Source organism: Sinohyriopsis cumingii, chromosome 11 (genome assembly GCF_028554795.1).
Source record: "Sinohyriopsis cumingii isolate HCF-2022 chromosome 11, ASM2855479v2, whole genome shotgun sequence".
Taxonomy (NCBI): domain Eukaryota; kingdom Metazoa; phylum Mollusca; class Bivalvia; order Unionida; family Unionidae; genus Sinohyriopsis; species Sinohyriopsis cumingii.
In genome coordinates this window covers 77,568,626-77,592,308 of record NC_142971.1, presented here as the reverse complement: position 1 = coordinate 77,592,308, position 23,683 = coordinate 77,568,626, and the positions used below count along the sequence as shown (strand labels likewise).

Here is a 23,683-nt window from a genome sequence, read left to right as displayed (position 1 = left end):
TTGTCATACACAAATAAAACACAGCCTTCGCATAGTCGGTGGTAAATACAATTTTTGTCAGGAATTTCGATTGTTTATTGAATGTCAATTATGGTCTGCCATATTCAAAATGTCGGAAATCTTTTATGTTATGGCTGTAGATCCACTGAGTGAATGCTGCGTTTTAGAGGATACTAATGAAAAAAATGATAACAGTGGAATGTCATTTCAATATTCACTCTCAGACTAGTCTTGTGATTATGTTAAGGGCTTCATTGCTCATCACACAACATAATTTTATTTATAAGTTAGTTGTTGTCTTCCAATATTTATAAATAATGTCCTACGGACAGAGTTACAAGATATACATCTCGCTTGTCTGATGGTACACAGTTGCTTTCTTGAATACATGACAATTGTGCCTGTAGATTCCACAAAAAAATGATATGCAACGATCAAGTGATCCAAAATTAATATCTACAATCCAAACTACACAAGATAGAATACTAGTAAGAAGTGTGTGATATTCTTTAGCTGAATATAAAGACTAGAGCATGGGCCGAAGAAATTATATATTGGAACTAACATAATGTTCATGATCCTACATTTGACCTGTGTTAAGTTTAAAATAAACAATGCACTGAAACAATGACTGATAATTTATACAATTCTTTTGCGAATTAAGCAGAGAATCATATTGTTAGCACATTCACATTCTGGACAAAGGACGTACAGCCCCCCCCCCCTTACATTCAACTTCGAAAATATTAAGAAAAAATTAAAATAACTAAGACGAGAAAGAGATCTACTGATATTCAATAAGGACACACTTTTCCTTGCAGCAATATTTAGACACAAGTGAGTCAAAAAGCACAGGTGCAATCGGAGTGTTTCTAAGAGAACGTGGTACCCTCGAGATGAACTCGCCAAGGGTACTGTTATACTAGAGGAAACCAAATGGGTGCCTGTTAAAATTGGTGTGAACGGAATGACGACCACGTTACCTATTACCATATGGAATTGTTGTTGCATCCGTATCAGTATTAACCGGTGTAAATAGCTACTTTCTTTAAATTAGCCTCCTCACCTTAATTATTTATTTTATTTAGTTTTGTTTAATTTAATTGAAGAAAGACCTTTAGCTTATGACGCAAACGATTTGTGTAAACTGGTCCATATTCATGAACGCAATTTTCATTTTATACTAAATAATTGTTAATCATGCTACTGTTGTTGCTGTTGTTGTTGATATTATTATCATTTTTAGCAGTGTTGGAAGTAATGTCAATATGACAGCATTAGTGGTAATAGTAGTAGTGTTATTGTGATATATTCTCTATTATTATTCCTTATAAAATAAGATTTATTTGTTATAGATCGATGGCAAAAAGCACAATTCAATAAATTAATTGTTTACTTACCTCCAGTACGGTGATCTTAATCAACTGAAATTTCTAAAAGTATCTATAAAGATAAAACATATTTGTATTTTTAGAAAGTCTGAACAAAGCCACGAAGCTACCAATATATGTGTAACTCCATTAAGGGCTGCACATTTACAAACGTTCCTACGCTCCTACGTAACTTCATTATGTTTCTATATTCTCCCTATATAATTATTAATTTATATAATACATTTCTTTTTTGAAACTTTCCACTAGGAACTTTAGCGGAGAACAAGGAAAGAAAAAATGTTTACACAAACTCTCATAAAAGTATTAGCTGAAACTAAGACAAACACAGAATATATACATATATGCACACACTCACACACACACACACACACATATATATATACATATACATATATATATATATATATATATATATATATATATATATATATATATATATATATATATATATATATATATCCCTGCGAAAATGTTAAGAACCAAAATTAAAATAACTAAGACGATTAAAATATCGAATGATATTCAGCAAGGACACACATTTTCTTGCAAAAATCTTAAGACATAAATGAGTCCAAAGGTTATATCTATAATATTTTCTGATATTGTGTATATTTTTTTATATAAAGTAAAATGTATTTCTTATTATATGTTAGTCTCTGATAAAAATAGTGAGTTGAATCAAATGCATCGTTTACTTACTTGAAATAGACGGCCTTGAATATCTTGCCATGCCTACAATGATCAGAATAGTACCATTTTAAGAAGGTATTAACACAACCAATTAAAGACCTACCTAACGGCAACCCAATATATGTAAACATACATGTATCCAATGTAAACTTATATTTATCTCATTCGTGTCTAGATAATAAATGTACGTTTTTTTAGAATTTTTCGCTCATAAACACAGCCAAATTTGAGAAAGAAATGTTGAAACAATATATCAAAATAATACTACTTCAAACTACCAAAACATCAGGGTACACGAAACTGTCGTGGAATCTCATGTGTATCTCAGGTATGCCTAATGAATTAAAAACGTAATGCAGAGATTTGCTATTTTGAAATTCACTTGCAAAACATTTGTGTGTGTGTGTTTTTTTATTTGGATTTTGTAACGTACCTTTAAAAATATTCAGTCATATCGAAACTATGTCTGCTGTGTGACAGTTTATATTGATTTGTAGCACTGTTGCATCATGCCGATGGCATGTAGCATGCTGTACATCCATTCACATTATCCTGACACCAGGACGACCAGTCCTACCACTAACCTAGCTCAATGTGTTTATAAGTCTTTGGTATAACTCGGCCATGGTTCGAACCCGCGACAACCGGCATCAGTGGCTGACGCTCTAACCACTAGGCCACGAATCGCTGAAATATACTTTTACAAAAACTCTCAAGCGAGTACGCATTCAAATTTTACAAATGCAGAATGATATAATAGTCCGTAGGAAGCTTTAGTTAGAGTCATCCACCCAACTTATATATTTACCACATATCAAAACGTTTCGATTCAGGTGTTTACGTTAAACTTGTCATATCATCTTGTAATTTTTAATGGTATGACAAGCCTTTACCTACCTGACTGTACATCCCGATTATCTCCTGTTAAAATAACATTGAATCTGTATATGTGATACATGAGTAATTTATAATCATTTGCAAGTTACACAATGTATTTATATATTAATATATTTCCTTTTTTAAATGCCCATGAACTGGTATCGTCATAATTGAAGCAAACCCTAGACTTGGTCAAAGTATCAGAGAACAATATCGATTTGCAGGAAAATGAAAATCAAAACGAAGTCAATGTTGTATCCATTATAACGTCAAGGCTTTTACATTCTTATACATATATATACATTCACTTGTACAAGGAAATCATTAAATTATTAGTTTATATTTAAACCAAAAAGACCAAGATAATTTCTCTAACTTTAAACATGTATCTATTGAGTAGAGATGTTTGACATCCAAATTAAGATGATCCTGTAAAATGAAAATAGGAAGATGAACAAGAACACCAAGCTGCTCTTGTCTGAAAATACATGATTATTATTAATATAAAGGTTATCTATGTATCAATTTTGAGTAAATAACATATGTCTTCTGTTGGAAAGTGTATCTTCTCCAGTTAGTAAGCAGTATTTAAATACGCGAATGAGGGATAGATGCCATTGAAATATTTATTATATCGGGGAGTATTTGTTCTTCCCATTAACAAGCAACAATGACAGTTAGACTTTGCATACTGCATCTTTCTTTATTTAATTTAACAATAAAGCCCAAGAGAGTACGAGCAACAGCTTAGAGGGTTTCATATTCACCATGCATAATTGAGATAGATGATGTCTTAACCTCTTTAAAGGCGGTTATTAAATGCCCTTAACAAAACCGAACAAACGGTTTCAATGTGCATGTTGCTTGTGTTGAAACACACATGCTCACTTAGGTCATATATATATATATATATATATATATATATATATATATATATATATATATATATATATATATATATATATCGCTGTCACTGCAATATGTATAGGGGCCCCGAGTGTCCGAGTAGTCTAAAGCGCTCTCCGTTACGGATCACTGCCATCTCACCTCTGTCTTCGTGTGTTCGTGTCTCACATGCTATGTGGGTATGTGAGAAAGTTTGCCATTAGCTTCTCGTGAGTCGGTGGTTCTTTCCGGGTTTTTCACTTGGTTCTTCCTCCACCATTACTACTGGCTGCCATGAATAGCCATTCTTGTGCTGAAAATGGCGTTAAACCTTACAACAACAGCAACAACAACAACAAGCTATAAACACCTTAAACAAATTATGGTACATATGATGTCGCTATGCATTTGATTATCTTTGTAGTTTGAAATATCAAAGGAAACCTTTATTGCCTGAATTCCTATCTGAAGTCTTCGATTAGGATTGTGTTAGTGTACCATTTTGCGAATGTTGCTCTTTTTATTCTGGCCTATCTCTCTTCTGCATTGGCACATTTAAAATATGCTTTAGATTAATCTATATAAAAAAGTATAAAGTTTAATATCATTCATATCTAAACTGGTTTAGAATGTAAACTATTTATAATTATATTCAGATAATTGTTACTTATATTTGATTTAATTTGTGTTTGATTTGATGTGATTGTTTTCGGGTAAGGGAAAAACGACATCTGTTATAAAAATAACATTTGGATTTCCAAGGCCGGAGGATTAATTATTTTGTTCTACAAGGAACTGTCGACTTCAAGACTGTACATGCTACATGATACGTCATCGCCTTCCATCTTGGCTTCTTCGACGGGACTCGAACTTAAAATCATTAGAACATTCTATTATTAGGACTCATAAAATCGTATTCGTGGATTATTCTTGGATTATTTTGGGATTGGATTTTTAATTTCATATTGTTTCATTTTTACAGAATTTTTCCAGGGAAATAAATTATATATTATATCTGTCAAAACTTGTTGTTTTTAATCTTCCTTGTGTTGCTGTTTATTCGAGCGTAAACCCGTAGCATATTGATTGGGAGATCGGCTGGGATTATTTTGAATTTTCGAAATAATATTTAAGTAAACATTGTTTTTTGAAATTTTAATTCCCATTGTGTTTGAAATCTTAGTGGAGTTGGAAAGCTTATTCTACAATGTCAATCAAAATTAGAAACATTTCGTTCACAACTTATCCAGGAACAATTAGATATTTTAAAAAGAGATGATTTGCTTCATTCGATCTTTCTGAGGTAAATGTTTCCGTAACGAAGAAGTATATAAGAAGTATTTTGTTTCATTATTTGGTAGAACAAGAATATTTTTAGTTAAAACTGATTTGTTTTCGATCAGTAAGCCTGTATCAGGCTCTGACATAAAAGGTAAATGAATGGATTTGGAGTTGACAAAGCTGGAGCTTCAGAAAGATAAAGAAGCAAAACAAATGCAAATGCAGTCGCTTTTGGAACACGATAAAGAACAATTGAAATTGGAGGAAAAACAAACAAATGATATTACAAAAGGAAAGATAGTTACGATTCGAGAAAGAGGAGATAGACAGACAGGAAAGAAAGAAAGACACACGAATGCATTTACAAATGGAATAAAAATAGAAAGATAGACAAATGCAATTACAGAAATAAAAATGCGAAAGGAAGAAAGAGGGAAAGGAAGAGAAATGCAAATGCGAAGAGAGGAGGATGAGTGGTGACTATGATTCGGTCAAAATGTGCATCTCAACGGGTAATGATTTAGTCCCTACAGAAAAGGAAGCTGTACAAACTCAACTCGAATTTGCTAGAGAAAATGAGCAGATTTTTGATAGATTGTGCTCAGAAAAGAAAGTTGATCAAGATAATAAAAGTCTCAAACGACTTATATTACAAAAACTGTGTCCATTGTGACATCAGTTTTATCTTGACGAGCATCAGATTGAAACCTTGGAAAATGCTGATCGAGCTGCCGATGAGTATTCTTTAATTCATAATGTTTATTTTGTTAACAAGAATGCTACTCAACATTCATTTGGCAGAAGAGTATTTCAGTCTAATGCAAGCCCTTCTAAAACTCAGATTGGCACAACTTCTATAAATAAAGCTTCTGATAAGCTTGATTCAAGACAATTGTCTATAATTACATGTACCTATAGCAAGGAAAAGCACACGTTATATATGATTGCTACAAATTAAAAAATAGGCATTCAAGACATACTTATTCCAAATGCTCTTATTTCTGAGAGTTTAAGGCCACTGTCATGTAATGAAAGCAATACATTAATAATAAACCCCAGTCTGATTCTATTATGGATAATTATGAACCATTTATATCGAAGGGTTCTAGATCACTCTTGGGTGATTCGGCCAATCGTATCCCATTAATATTTTAAAGGACATGGGAGCTTCTCAGAGTCTTTTATTATCAGGTAGTTTGCATTTTTTCAGAAGTCTTTTTCTAATAAGAGTGTTCTTATTCAGAGAGTAGATTACGGGTTTGTTAATGTTCATCTCCATTGTTTAACTTTGTCATCAGACTTTGTCTCAGAACCCGTTACAGTGGGGATAGTCTCTGTTTTACCCATTGAGGGCATTCATTTATTGCTAGGCAACGACCTAAGAAACGACAAGGTTGTGGATAGTCCGCTTGTAACTGACAAGCCTTGTTTGGATCAGGAAGTCAATGCAGTTGAAAAAGAATTCCCTGATTTATTCCAAAGCTTGTGCAGTTACTAGAGCTATGGCAAATAAAGCTGTTGAGAATAATGTAGATAAGGGAAGTATTCCTTTAGATGACAGATGTATATAGGTCAAGCTCTTGATGAGGTCAATATCAGTGCTTGTTTGGATCAATATTAAGGCATTGATGACAGTGATCATATTTTAACTACTCATTCTTTATACTAATCAGGGTGATAAACGACAATCACTTGTCGTCGCACAGGAGAAGTATCACGAGATCTCCGGTGTGTTTCAAATAGCCATTAGCGAAACTGAAGCTATTGAAGTTTCTGTCTGTTATTTCATTAAATTGGACTTGTAATGACAAAATGGATACCACCCGAGGTACCTGCTGATGAAGAAATGTGATTGAACTATCAAATTGTATTTCCAAAACCTTACAGACAGGACATACTTAGTCTGGCCCATGAAACTCCTTTGGCTGGTCATTTAGGGATATAAATAATTACCACAAGATCATGACTCATTTCTAGTGACCACAAATCAAACGTGATGTAAGTAAATACTGTACATCTTGTCATACATGTCAAGTGGCAGGAAAATGCAATAATAAAATACCTAAAGCTCATCTACAAACTCTTCATGCATTTGACGAACCATTTAGTATAATTCTGGTAGACTGCGTTGGTTCCTTACCTAAGACTTAGTCAGGTAACCAATACTTGTTAACCATTATGTGTGAATCATTAAGGTTTTCAGAAGAAATTCTCTGGAAGAATATACAATCTATAATAAGAATAATAAAGACTTTGATACAGTTTTTACTGAATTTGGCAATCCCAGGTCTGTCCAGTCTGATCAAGTCTCAAATTTCATGTCTGGAATTTACCAGCAAGTTATGTACGAATTAGGCATCTAAACATTCAAAATATTCTGCCTTTTACCCTGTGAGTCAAGGTGGATTAGAAATATTTCATCAGACTTTGAAAAATATGATTCGATCATGTTGTTTTGATAAAGGTAAAGATTGGGATGAAGGCATTCATGTACTATTGTTTGCTATTAGGGAATCAGTTAAGGAATATTTAGGTTTCAGTCCCTTTGAACTGGTTTTTGGACACACTGTGCGTGGATCATTGAAGTTATTGAAAGAGAAACTTCATTCTAATGATAATGCTGAAATTAATCTTATCGATTATGTTTCCAATTTTAAATATAAGTTGTCAAAGGCTTGTGAGATTCTAGAGCAAATCTGCATTCTACTTAATGCAAAATGAAGTGATGATAATATAAAAACTCGAAGAAAAGGAGCTTTCAGCCTGGCGATATAGTCCTGGCTCTTTTGCCCATACGACAGAATCGTCTTCAGGCCAAGTATTATGGTCCCTACACATTTGACAGGAACAACAATGATTTAAATTAATATTCCTGGGGGGGGGGGTTTAAACAAAAACGCTCGGTCACATAAACATACTAAAAATGTATGTTGAAAGAGATATCCAGCTTAAAAATGCACTTAATGTAGTTGTACCTGTCCCTTATAGTGAAGATTTAAGTGAAGGAATATCATCGGATTCTATTGATATTGGAGTGACAAATATTCGAAATTCAGCAATTATGAAAGACCTGGACCTGAATATTTCACATTTGCAATAGCTAGACAGAAATGAACTTAAACAGTTAACATTTGAGTATGAGTACTTATTTCCAGATTTTCCTACAAGAACCAACCTAAGTTTATTTGACGGTGCAATTGTAAATTCTAGACCAGTGAAACAATACCCGTACAGGATGAACCCTCTCACACAGGAATACTTTAAATTAGAAATTCAATATTTGCTGAAGAACGATTATTTAGAGCCCAGTACAAGTGAATGGAGTTCACCATGTATACTTGTTCCAAAACAAGATAAAACTTTCCGTATGTGTACTGAATATAGGAAGGTGAACAGTGAGACAAAAACAGATTTATTTATATTGGCAATAATCGATGTCTGTGTTGAAAAGTTCGGGATTGTCATGTATGTCACAAAATTTGACCATCTGAAAGGATTTTGGCAAATTCCACTAACGGAAAGAGCAAATGAAAATTCTGCATTCGTAAATCCGGATGGACTTTACCAATATAAAAATATAAAATAATGCCGTTTGGGATGAAAGGGTTGCCAAGTACATCTCAACGTCTGTTGAATATGATTACCTCTGATCTAGACAAATGTGATGCTTACATCGATGATCTCATCATTTACAACTACCCTGGAAAGAAAACTTAGCAACAATTCCGAAATTCTTTGACTGACTCACAGATGCATGTTTGACAATTACTTTGTCTAAACGTGAGTTCTGCAGTGCCAGTGTTTCTTTTGTAGGACATTTCGTAGGATGTACAAGTTAAACCTAAAGATTCTAAACACAAGGCTATCTCTGGATTTCCCGTGCCTGCTAATAAAAAGCGACTAATGGAACTTTTTAGTATGTCCTGATACAAATGAAAATTTTGTTCCAATTTTTCTGTAATTACTGAATCCCTGACAAATTTATTGAATAAGACAAACAAGTTCCTTTAGATTGAAAAATCTCAAGAGGCTTTTGACAACTTAAAAGCCGTACATACAAGCGTGCCGATAATTACATCTTTAAATGACAACACACCTTTAAAAGTATCTGTTGATGCAAGTGATGTTGGGGTTGGACAAGTTTTGAATCATGAAGATGAAAATCGTATTGATCATCCAGTGTGCTATTATCCGAAGAAAATAAATAGGCACGAATGAAATTATTCAACAATCGAGAAGGCATGTTTGACTTTGATATTCACATTACAAGATTTTGAAGTTTATCTTAGTTCAGCTCCTTCTTCGATCATTGTGTTTAGTGACCACATGACCCTTACTTTCATCGGCAAGATGACAATTAAAAAGCAAAGACTACAACGGTAGAGTTTGTTGTTAAAGGAATATAATATTACCTTAAGGCTCATCAAGAGTAATATCATTTAATAGCAGACGGACACTCTCGTGTAGTATAATGTATTATTGCATCTATACTGTGTGTGATTTATATGAAGTGTTTTTTACCGTTATGTAAAATTAGTATGTGGTCAAGAAAAAAGAAAGCTATATCATATAAATATTTCATCTTCTTTATGGAGGAAGTGTTACGTCTATTTTATATAATTATTGTTTTAAGTTGTGTTTGATTGGATTTGATTGCTTTGGGGTTTTGTAATATTTTTAGTTTTGTTTTTCATGCCAATGTAATATAATTTGTTTTACTAGAATTTTGTAATTTTCCCAAAAATTCAGTTTGATCTAACTTTCCGTAAATACCTATTGACATAATACTTCATAATATGCAAACTTTTTCTATTTTTGACCTTTATCCTGTCCTTGATTGAAGGACAGGTAAACAACTTTTATTCTCGGGGTAAGTTGATTTGTTCTTATCAATGACATACAGGGGCTACGTCATTTTATATGTAGACATGATCACTACATCCCTTATTTCGCAATTAGGCATTTCTAACATTAAGTATTACTTAGTATTAATAGTGATGTTGAGAGAGACACACAGAGAGAGAGAGAGAGAGAGAGAGAGAGAAAGAGCTAGATCAGAATTTTGTGGCTTTTAATCAATTCATGTCAAGTTGTTTTCTTCTGCTGTGACCAGTATTGAATTTTTGAGATTTTGATGTGTTTTTTTTTTTAAAAAACTTTTAAAAGAATAATTCGTTTTTTTTTTTTTCTGGAAATATTTGATGCTCATACTAACTCTTGCAAAACGACATCTCTCTAATAAAAAAAAAATTATTTTGATTTCCAGGACTGGAGGATTAATTATTGTGTTTCTACAAGGAAATGTAGATTTCAACACAGTACAGGTTACATCATACGTCATCGCCTTCAATATTGGAGCTCTTCGTCGGGACTCGAACTTGGAATCATTAGAACAATTTATCATTAAGAGTTCTAAAATATTATTTGTAGATTATTCTTGGTTATGATTTTTAAATCTGTAAGTTCATAATTTTTCATTTTATAGATACGGTCCAAGAAAATAAATTGTTATGTTATATTTTTCAAAGCTTATTGTTTTGACTCTTTCTTGTGTTACTGCTTATTCGAGCTTAAAAACGTAACATAAGATTATACTATCATTTTTTTATGTGTAGTGATTTTATCATAAAAAATGTTGTTTATGTCACAAATCCAAATACCATTTCTGTTATACTGTAAAAGCTATTTTTTGATTTTATATATATATATATATATATATATATATATATATATATATATATATATATATATATATATATATATATATATATATATATATGAAATATGCTACAAAATAAGAACTTACCAGATATGTGTCCCTCGCCACCATGACCTGAAAATATATGAAAAGAATAATCAACATATTTTGAAAGCCCTTATTGTTGCGACTGTCTTTAAAAAGTATTTCTAGTGGTTTCCCTTTCTCTGGAAGATAATAAACACGTAGAATGGACACATTATATGTTAGTTCTGAAATGCTCAGTATATTACAAATATGTGATTGCTATCTGATAGGTCATGAAGAAAAATAGCAACATTATAAAATGATTTTTTAAAAGAAAAATTCATCTTATAATTTTGGAAATACAAATGTATGAAGCTTTTAGTATTATAGTTAATAGCATCATGAATCTTCTCAGAATATTACTGCAGGTGTTATCGGTATTGAATGCGGTATACTTACAAACCGTGTTAAATTATATCCTATGATATAAATTATATCCTATGATATTTTTTATACGCAACCCTTGTCATAGTGAGCTAATCAAAGAGTTGCATGAATCGGGTTTGAGGTCAATATAATAAATGTCATTGTCAAATGAAGGTACATAAGCGAATATTTTTAATATTCTTCCCTAATCATTCATTAGCCACACGTCATGAAATAGTTTATTTTCTCCTTTCACGTGTGTACTAAACATTTCTAAGACAAATACAAGCATTTATATATATATATATATATATATATATATATATATATATATATATATATATATATATATATATATATATATATATATATATATATATATATATATATATATATATATATATATATATTCCCAGAGAAATCACTGTGTTAAAGTATTATAAAGGATTCGTTTTGAAGACCTAATCAAATCCGTGGTTTAAAGTCTCTTGAATACTGTACATGATGTTATCTAAAAAAGGCTTAATTCTCTGTTCCATAAACAACCTCATACCCCATGAATTCCATATTCTAATACATCATCACTAAAGTTGAACAGATCCATAAATTACGATGTCAAAACGAATAGCACATACACCAAGTCTTTTATAACGTGTTCATTTAATTTTTTAGTTAACTGTGTCACCTGGTAAGTGGAAACAAAACTTAAATAATCGTTTGCACTCTATTTTCTCATATCGTTGTGATTATTAATTGCGTTATTCAGATATACAAGAAAATAAATAATGCATAGTTTAACTTTAATAAACCTTTTAAAAGGATTCTGGAAAACCACATTGAGGAATGCGTCGGGACAATATTTATTTTCATATTATATGGTTGCCTATGATGTAACATTTCATATAACTTTGATAGGCCGCACATCAAGAAACATTTTTTCTTCCTATTTAACGTACGTGCTAAACATTTCCAAGACTAATATAAGTATATAATCCATAAACAGAATATAAATAATCATTCATATCTCAAGTTATAAAGAAGGTCCTCTCTCTCTCTCTATTTATAAATAAATAAATATATATATATATATATATATATATATATATATATATATATATATATATATATATATATATATATATATATATATATATATATATATATTTTCATAAACCTTTTAAAAGGATTCTAGAGAACCGCGTCAAGGAAGTTGCACATCACGTGATCGAATGTGCATGAACATTATTTTTTATTATAACATAATATAATTGCCTATGATGCGAAATTTCATTGAAATTTGATAATATTCCAGTTCGCAAGGAAAGGATTCAAATACATGATATCAGCGAGTCCAATGTCTTGCTAGTGTCATTGATATGCTGGAATTTAGTCGACATATTTCCAAAGACATATGGTACACAAGCATTTATATGTTCTGTATTCATGCATCTTATATGTTTAATATTATTATTATTCCTGTTATTTGAATTACCATTTTGTTTAGTTCTTTTATGTTCTGCTTTTTTAATTATTAAAATTTGTTCTTTTACGCTATACACTTAATTATTGAAAACATGCAATAAGAGCACAGCTTTGCGTATAGTCAAAGCAAATCCTAGTCTCATATCAGATTAAGGTAACACTGGAGTTGAATTCCGTTAATATGGAGCATAATGTATATTATGTAGGTAGCATCTGCTAAGAGTGACGGAGTGCTTTTACTTTCAGCCTATAGTCTTAATACAAATCCCGGTTTGTGTCTTCTCCCACCGGTTTCAAAAACGAAAAACATAAAGGAGATAACGATTGACAAAAGATAGTTCATTCATTGATTTATAATTTCAGACTTGACTATGACCAGCGGGTCCCTAACACTTTCATTGCCTGCGGGTTTAATATGAAACGGACTTTTTCAGCGTTAAAGGCGATCCAGCTTGCCCCTCATTTGCAGTTCCTGGAGAAGTCGATTTCCAGTAAAGAAATGGATGCACGACTACATATGTATGAACACTGAAGGTACGTAATACGTTGTTTGCTTCCGAAATGAACAATTTCACATCAAACAAACGAAACTAATGACAACTACAAATTTATGTTCCACGTGGATTTGCCAGCTCAATTGGCCTAAGAAGAGTTCTATTACATGGACAATTGACTACGCTAACGATTTTACAATAAAATATGTATTGTGTCTGTTTCCAAGGGTTAATTTCCCTGAATAATTTCTTTTATTGAAAATTTTGTGATGGTTTTGCAATAGCTGTCAATGGTTTGTTTATGTTTCTGCATACATCATTTAGGTTGTTTTAATAATTATTTCCCTTGTTATGCTTTATATTGACAAGATTGGTTATGTATAAACAATCTATATATACTGGTATTAGAATGGTATGTTAGAATTATACTTCGGAAGCGAGCTTTTCGTGTTGATCTTAACGTTCCTGGCATAATAATGTCATCTAGGTAGTATATATATATATATATATATATATATATATATATATATATATATATATATATATATAGATATATATATATGTATATATATATATATATATATATATATATATATATATATATATATATATGCAATACACAAGAACGAACAGTGCAAAACATAGTATCTAACTAGCCTAAGTACAAACGACTCTTATTGAGTACTTTTCAAAGGCAGATACCAAATATAGAGAAGACAAAAAAGAAAAACACAAAAACGTGTTTGCAAAATTGACGTGGCTGTTTCTACAGGAATCCAGTGCACGTTAACTGAGGTTGTTATTCGCCATATGATTTGTATTCGTTATACACACACACACACACACACACACACACACACACACACACACACACACATATATCTATATCTATCTATCTATCTATCTATCTATCTATCAGTTGTAACTTGGAAAGCTCGACGTGTCAATTTTATGCATACAATTTTACTCCAATAAATGCAAGACCACATATCTCACAATCTGTCAAATATCATCCAACCGCACACCCGCACGTCCTCTCTTTGTTAGGTTTCCATAGCGCCACAGTTCTCGTCGTATAAACTATGCAACTGTCCCTTAACACAGGAAACTATTTTAGCTACGCCACCTTAGTCTAGTCAAGCTATGATATCTAGGAATTATTCGCCAGTACAAAAGCAAAACATGTTCCACCATGGTGACGTACACGGTATGTACAGAGTCTCTTCTTACTTGGCTCCATAGTATAATTTACATGTTTCCCTTCCTTAAATACTGTTACCCCACCATCAGAGATTTGTAGGGACTTTATTATTCCATGTACAGTCATTTGGTTTGGACATAAATCTACTTCTAGTGAACCATGACATCGTGGAAACTCACTAACACATTAGTTCGTGACGTTTGCTCCTAGTAACTAGTTAATTATATTGGGCAAAGGAATATCTCTATTGCACCGAATTCCAATAATCAGACAAGTATTCAGAAAAATCTAAGAATTCCTTAAACAGGGTTTCTATATCGAAATTCGCATACTCCAAATGTTTTACTATATAAATATATATATATATATATATATATATATATATATATATATATATATATATATATATATATATATGTATATGTATATGTATATATATATATATATATATATATATATATATATATATATATATATATATATATATATATATATATATATGTATATGTATATGTATATATATATATATATATATATATATATATATATATATATATATATATATATATATATATATATATATATATATATATATATATATATATATTCCTCCTTCGATGTCCTTATTTTTTACGTCCAGATTATGTAGTATGAACTAAATATAACAAACTACAAACTTACCAAGTAGGCTGACTGAAAAATATGAAAGTCAAAATTAAGATCGTCGTCAAAATATTTAGATATTTAGATGTAGCGACTAAGGAATTGTCCTTAATGAATGTATCGATCAAGTAGTCAGAAAATGAATCTTGCACCATGAATTATTTCCATTGATTACATCTTTCAAAATAAGGTGGAACCTGTATAACCATATTACATAATATCTGAATGATTATGATTTAGGAACTTATGCCTGTTTTCAAAAGGGATTGGCTTTTAACTGCATACTCATACATCATTTATTTTCCCTCGTGAAATATAAATTCATTATTTAATAAAGTGGCAGTTTAAAGTAATCTCTAGCACTGGGCATTCATGCCGCAGACACGGATTACGACGTCCCACCCAGTCATAAAATACTGACACAATGCTGAGCCGTCCTAACACACTAGAATCTAAATGCTGAACGCCTAGCGAGGCAGCTGTTTAATCTGTATGAGATTTTGGTACGTCGTGACCGGGTTTTGAACCAGCGACCTCCAACGCTCTAACCACCAGGCCACCGGAACAGCTAAATAAGCATTGTCAGACTAATAAAAGACCACACCTTGAATGTTGAAATAACATCACCGTTGTTATAAAATATATCTTAATCAAAGTTTGAAGATATAACATATATTTATCAATATTTAAGTTGGCATTTCATGTACACGCATTCTTATGATTATTACAGTAATTATTAGAATTAGTATTATTATTAATTGTAGTAGTAGTATTAGTGTTACTAGTATTATTAGCAAAAGTAATAATAGCTTTACTATATATTTACCTCAGCAATAATGAGAAGAAATGCCATGTGAACTGAGAGACAACGTATGCATGATGTTTCACTGCATGTATATATATATATATATATATATATATATATATATATATATATATATATATATATATATATATATATATATATATATCTATATATATATATATATATATATATATATATATATATATATATATATATATATATATATATATATATATATATATATATATTACATTTCGTTTTTTGAGACATTGGCATATATTACTTGTAACCAGGTACATACGTTTGCATAGTGTTTTTGAATTTCACTACCTTCCTGAACCATCATGGTACCATTGTTCCTATAATTAATTGTCTTATTCTTCAACCATTTCATTAAAGATTCCTTCTTTGACTCGTCAGTCCAGGCTTCATTCTAGACATATTATATGAAACAAAACACGATCCACAACTTACCAAGAGGACGACCTGAAAAATATGAACGGGAAAACTGTGTCTTTCAAAACTTCTGAGATATTCATTTTATATAATTTTCCTGTAACTTAATGGAAAATGCTTTTGTTCTAAAATGTTATGTGGAAAAGGGATACAACTAGAAGATCATATGCATTACGTAAAAGAGAATTGAACTTCATTATCTTTGTCATAACCGTGTTTAATTATATTTTAGTTATTGTTCTTATTACATTTGTTAAGTTTGTTCTTGTTGCTGCTCATGTTCCTTCAGATGAACATTTTTAATGCTTTAGATGTGCACGATAAATTATGTAGGATCATTCTTTTGTATTTATAGTATTTGTTGCGACTAAAGTCATCATCACAAAAATGTGTAGCAATGAAAATATTCATTACATCCTCAATTCAGGACATACGACCGTGTATTGTTCAGCCAGCGATGAAACAATGGCTTTTAAACCGTGAACTGTGTTTTTACCTAATTCTCTTAATTTAATAAAATGATGTTATTTACCGAACATCCATAAATCTATCTATCTATCTATCTATATAAATATATATGTGTGTATGTAGCTGCACATTTAAATAAATTAATTTATGTATGATATTACTTATCAATTATAATTTGCAATTGCAAACTTTTGATTTCAACAATCAATGCAAACAGGCATTGCACTAAAATATCACACTGGTGTCTTATTTTGTACATGGGAACCTGACGCAACCAACGAGGTACCCCATATACTTATTAGTTGCGTCAATTGCAAAGAAAAACGAATTACTCCTACCTTGAATCTATTACGCTATTTATGCGAAAAATGGTTTAAATTCCATATCGATAGATTGCAAAAGTATGATACCCCACTTCATTTAGCTTGAGGTATCGGATTGAATATTTGATTGACCAAGCAACAAAATACCCTCACTAAACATGATTCAGTTCTATATAATAAGGATAAACGTGGACTTACCATGCTGATGATGATCTAAGAATGTAAAATGATATATTGAAAGCGCTGGAATATGGATTTGAATAAAGCATTCCCTTTTAAAGAACATGAAGAGACATTGATAAATGTGCTAATTAGTGGAGCAAAAGCATCCCGGTAGCAATAAATGTGGATGTTGCCTCCTTGGTATTATAATATCTGATTTCGTCACAAGTAATGAATCATTGATATGAAATAGCCTGCCAGAATCCCATCTTAATGCTTTAATAATGGGATCCGTAATCAAGCCTTGACTATATTGCATTTTGATTGCTTAGCCGGGCTAGTTAGCGGTGGAAATAATGCCATAGAGTTGTACAAATCCGTCCAGGATATTAGTATGGAATAATAAACACACACACACACACACACACACACACACACATATATATATATATATATATATATATATATATATATATATATATATATATATATATATATATATATATATATATATATATATATATATATATATGTATGTGTGTGTGTGCATTCTTGTTTGCATAATTTGTCTATATAAATCAAAGATAGTATTGAATACTGTTTCAAAATCAGCACGTATACATTTACGTCTAGCTTTACATTTCAAGTCTTACAACAGCAAAGAATGACTTTGCATTATTGACTCATACTATTCTGGTACGAAATGGACTTACGATGTATGTCGTTCTCATCATCTGAAAATATAAAAAGATAGAGAAAATTTAATTTGCTGTAAGAAAATAAATCGTGTTTGCTTCGTTTTATCCTCTTCCTTGGTTACTATTGGTGCATTGTCTACATTTCAATGTGATGTGTATTAAGTAGAGTACGTGTGTGGTGTTGGAGGGTAAGACTATATACATGGGACAGGGTTAAAATGCTTTGATCGTGTGTGAGACGTAAATATCGAAATAATATGCTTAAGCTGTTAATTTGTAGGCATGACTTTGTTTTAGACGTTTCGGGTTTTGTCAATTTAAAGTAGTTTAATAGGCTGAATATGATCACTTTAGTATTTTCTAATCATGTATGTTTTTATATTGAATCTGAGTTAGGATGAAGTAAATTTGAATGTATTCATTAGGTTAAACAGTTAATTATGTTTGGAAACAAGGGGAGGGAGAGGACCTAATAATTTACTCTACTTAATAATATGCAGAAACAACAATGCTGTATCTTATCGTTCAACACTGTTGATAAATGTGTTAGGCGTGTGTGATTCATTAATCGGATGGACTGATCGAACGATAGAGAAATTCATACTGTATATACTTGCATTTCGATGGTTATTAATTATATTGCCTAAATGTTAGTATGAAAATAGCATACATATGTGAAATGGAACGTGTACATATATGGTGGGGAATCAGGTTACGGCAGCACTAAATCAGCAATGAGCAAGTCATGTGAATATATCGAATGTGGTAGTCATGAATATATCCATTAGCAACGATTATCTGTGGTTTGATAAAATGTATGCTTCGATTACCCGGGTATTGGTAAACCTACGCACTATCAATTTAGTATACAATTGTCATAGAGAGACGAAATGTATGTATCGGTAGTCTAGTGTGCGATCGTAGTAAAATAAATAAATGAATAAGCAAATATAAAAATCATCTAGGAAGCTGGCCATATCACTGCTTATAATAAACTTTGAGGTCCGAAAATGTTACAATGAATATATCTTCATTTTCGCATTTCCTAAAATAAAACAGGATTATCACAGACGTGAGCGCAGTTTATCCTTAGATCTGAAAGTATGTAGAATTGTAGTCAAATGATTGCTTCACATTAATTCTATTAACTGTTGTCTAAAATAAAGATTGTAGCTACAATTAAATCACGCTAATAAAGCTTAACATGCCAGTCTCCACCGACATTCCAAGACTTCATTTCTATAATTCACTACATTAATCGTACAATATGTCATTTTCGTTGACATCATTGGGTATTGTTTCTCTACTTTAAAAAAATTACGTTGTGATCTTGCTTAATGAAAAAGTGACCAATTAAATGTGTTTATTATCACACACCTATCAATGTGTTATAGCGAAGTATACTTCCCACATTTAATGCATATTTACCTTCAAATATAAATTAACTCATACGAAATGATAGCTCAGGATGTTTGATTTGTTGATAATTTCAGCAGACATAATTTGTATAAGCTACCTGTAAAGGTATAGGGTGTTCAGGTTTGTATACATTATGATATGTTAGTGCAGTCTACACTTACAAATTCGCCAAGCCTTATCACATTGTCTAAGCAGGATAATAGTCCATTTATGTCGTCTATATGTATTATGAATCAGCTGTCACCACTGTAGCCATAACAAGTTTGGGTTATGGCTGTGACTATCTGGATTGTCGTTACAAAATATGTCGTGCACGCCCTTGTTGAGTTAACCGCATAACGCAGCACCTTTTATGAGTTAATGTTTTAACTCAAAATATGTTTGCAAGAGTTTGTGTAAATACATCAGTAAATATTAAAATAGTTGTCAATGTGCTTGTATTCTCTCATATAGGTAGGCTGCTAATTGTGCACCACCCGAGTCCTACCGAGTATTTTCATCTAACTTGTCGAGATCCCTCTGCCAGTCATTATATAAAGGTTAAACTGTTCTCTCACAGTTGCTACATAAATTATATAACAAATAATTAATTCATTCATTCTGGATACGAAAATCTGAACGATAATCAACACTTGGCATTAAACACGAAGTTTTAAGGAGTGTCTTTTACAAAATCGCGATACCGTTGTTTTGAATTATCCGGTCGAATGAGGCAGGCCAATGCCATCATGCATAATTGTGGGCACTGCTTTAACGCGCTAGCAGAATAATACATATTAAAATTGTCATGTCTCTATGACAAAGTGTACAAAGTTAGTTTTAACTTATTTTAAATGATGTGTAAATGCATTGTGATTTTCCGAGCACACTATTGATATGCTAATACATGCCATCAGAGTTACGAAATGTATATCAATTGCATAATGAAACAATTGCAAGCAGTTTCAAGCATACAATACGCTGTTACTCCAGATGAAAATGGCAAGCAAGAAACGTAATTATATAGGTCTCTGGTCAGCTTTGATCTCTAATTTATTTATACTGCATACATAATAACGAGAATTTCGTTACTTCAGTGAATATGAATTTAAAAGTCACATTGCACCAACCGTTTGTTTCATGCGAAGTCGGACAACAGAAGCCGCACATGTAAAATGGTATAGCAGTACGAAACATATTTTCGTTGTGTTCGTGTCTGTAGGATTTGTATTTTTAAATAATTTTAGCAGTTTCAATCATATTGCTACGTTATCTGCAGTGCGGCATTTTATAGTGATGTCTAGCATATGAAACATATGAAAATCATTATGCAGAAATGTTCTAATTATAAACTCCTAATGCTGAGCGCAAAGCGGAGCAGCTGCCAGTACCATTGAATACGTCTTCGGTATGATTCATCCTGGTTTCGAACCAGCGACATCCCGCATTCAAAGCTGACGCTCTAACCAGTCAGATCACATGATTGGTACATACCTTCGGCGGGACAATATCTGCATCGTTTACTCCTAATAGTACCTAAATGTGCTGCAGTTAATATTTACCTTGATTGTTAAAAAGAATGCACAAGTAATAGTGTGAATAGGGTAATCATATCACATTGTGTTATCCATGTCAGCATTAGAAAGAGGTACTATGTATAATGCATCGGTCAAGTAATTAAAGAGTTTGATTGCATCAGTGTTCTAAGCTGCACAGATCATGTGCATATTAAAATATGTGAAAGCCGGTATTTACAATATATATGTTCCCTTATTAATAGCAACATAATTCAGACGCTATAAAACTTCATGACAATCTGAAAGTTTCAGTCTTACATAACACATCAAGTCACCACTTTAGTATACAGGTATACTTATGTGACGTCATGCCGACTCAAAAAGGGTAGTTTCAGTTTATTTCTGACTACATCGATAGAGAAAATATACTGTCGTTAGATGATAAAACATCATTTTATTTCTAGACGGTCTAACTAAATAAATTCCATTTTAGTTTATATAGGAAAAAGGTTTGTTTAAATACTAAATTAAGATCTAATCATCCTGTCAAACACGGGTATACAAATGTGATCAAATTTCTTCTGAGATTCTTTTGATCTAGAAGTAATCTGGAGACTTGAAATACATGTTAAATACATTTATTTAAGAAGATCAATCGTCCAAGTGTACAAGCTGAAGCTATTCAAAAAGGAACGGACTCAAGTGTTTTCTCTCTGTTTTTCAATAGAGATCTGACATTGGTAATCACATTTCTTTTGTAATATCGATATAATTTAGACCACATATTTGTGCATTAATAATTGTAATGGACAGCCAGTATAACATAGTCCAGTTTTGACCGACGATTATACTTTTATCTTGCATGACATTGTTTATGTTTTGATTGATTTTTTGGTTGTTGTTATGCTGTTTCAGATTTAGGTATTTTTGCCCAAACTCGGTTGTGTACGTGATATGTGCTTAACAACAGATAAGAGGGCCTGCTTGATATCTATGTCGCAAGCTGGCAAAAGAACAACTTCCGTTATTGAACTTAAAATGATGTCAATATATTGCTAGTTATATTGCAGAATATGGTCTTGGTGAAACTTATCGTATTTGTCATGATGTTGTGAACTTCATATTTTTGGGGCAGAAAATAAGCTATTTGCTCCACCCATCTGTTTCGTACATAAAAAGTGCGATATATTAGTTGAGGTGTTTATCCTTGTCTCACTTACAGTGTCAGGCGATATAGGCTTTCGGGTGTAAAGCCTCATTCGTTAAACAGCCTTCTGGTTCTAGTTTGAAAAGTGATGTTCGATCGCTTCTTGTTTTAAGAAGCTGTGTGGATATCAGCAATGTGTATATGGACATTCACTATTAAAATTCTTTATTTAAGAACTTGTAGCACAGTTAGTATTATTTGGAACTTAAATTATGATACTGCAAGTGTTCTTGAATTTTCACTATGAATTTTAATGAGTTAAAAGGCTTCTTTACATATACATACATGTTTGGTTTCGCGTTTTTTCTTTTACAAATTTTAAAGCTAATACTAGTGACATGATTTATTTATTCGATAAGGCGCACTTCATTGCAGACCCCTTATAGTACTCCAATGATTCAGCAAATTGAAATTTAATCCACGTTGTGTACGTCTGTCATTTATGATTTCAACAGTATTCGGAGCAAGTTACTCGAACAGATTGAGTGCTCTTCGATACAAAAGTAAGATGAAAACACATGCAGTTTTAACCCGTTCCGTTCCCCGCTTCATGATCTGAAAGAATGTCCTCTGAGTGTCACACTATATTAATTTACCCCAAAAGGGCTTAGTCAGTGCAGGTAAGGTATTTGGCGTCCACAGTAATACTTAAGAAGTAAATGCGTAAGCCTTAATAATAATAAATGTTCCCTGTATGAAATGTCAATGCCATGTTACTTACAAGAAAATCCACGTCTCGGTCTATACATGCAAATTTAGTAGAACGTCGCGTATATTACTCCTACATGGAAGACGTGATAAGTAGAGAAAACTTAAACTTATATGAATGATTGTAATGGAAATTATACACCATTAAGATAAATGTTTTGTATATCGCATACGAGACCTGAATATAATTTAATACAACTATATCAGTGAGAAAGGGACGCTAGCGACCCATGCAGGTACACAACAATAGCGCCTTGTCTGAGAATGGCAAAACCATGCGAAACTCTTTTCTTCGAAGAAAGAAAGAATCGTAGGAAAGTGATAGATGCAAAGTAATTATTCTCTACGAGAAAATGACTACAACTTACTTTAAGGTAATCAACTCCCAGAATTCCTATATGTGGATTGCAAGTCGTCTATGTTTACTAGTAGCGTGCGCCGATACACGACAACCGTTATTAAAGGAAGTATTCACGTGATTTGAAGCAAATCTCCCAGCCAATATGACATCGCTCTAAATAACATACATCTAAGCTGGTAAATACCTTTATTTGGAAAAAGACTGGCATAACAGGTTCTGCTAGGTACAAGTTCCCTTAAGGTATTGGATGTGAAAACTTGGAAACGGAGACAAAAAATGATTTCTTAAGATAATTCTTGAAGTAATTTGCCTCTATTACATACCCTATATAAACACTCAATCATTAACCATACCAAAAAGGTGCATCAGATATCGGATATGGTTACACTACTGGTACATCATGACATTCAAGTTTATCGCAATAAATTCGAAATATTTAATACGTTTGGCCTTCTAGATT

At 31.9% G+C, this 23,683-nt stretch overlaps 1 long non-coding RNA gene across 1 annotated transcript in view; it reads right to left on the bottom strand.

Moving 5' to 3' along the window:
* The window catches only part of LOC149788794 (uncharacterized), a 46,188-nt gene extending 22,889 nt beyond the window's left edge, over positions 1-23,299 (bottom strand). Inside the window, exons 1-5 of the long non-coding RNA XR_016424430.1 lie at positions 23,231-23,299; positions 10,936-10,962; positions 2,982-3,005; positions 2,094-2,126; positions 1,401-1,443 (exon numbers count right to left, since the gene is read on the bottom strand). This is a non-coding gene — a long non-coding RNA (uncharacterized LOC149788794). The remainder of the gene's footprint in view (positions 1-1,400; positions 1,444-2,093; positions 2,127-2,981; positions 3,006-10,935; positions 10,963-23,230) is intronic.
* Between the last annotated feature and the right edge of the window lie 384 nt (positions 23,300-23,683).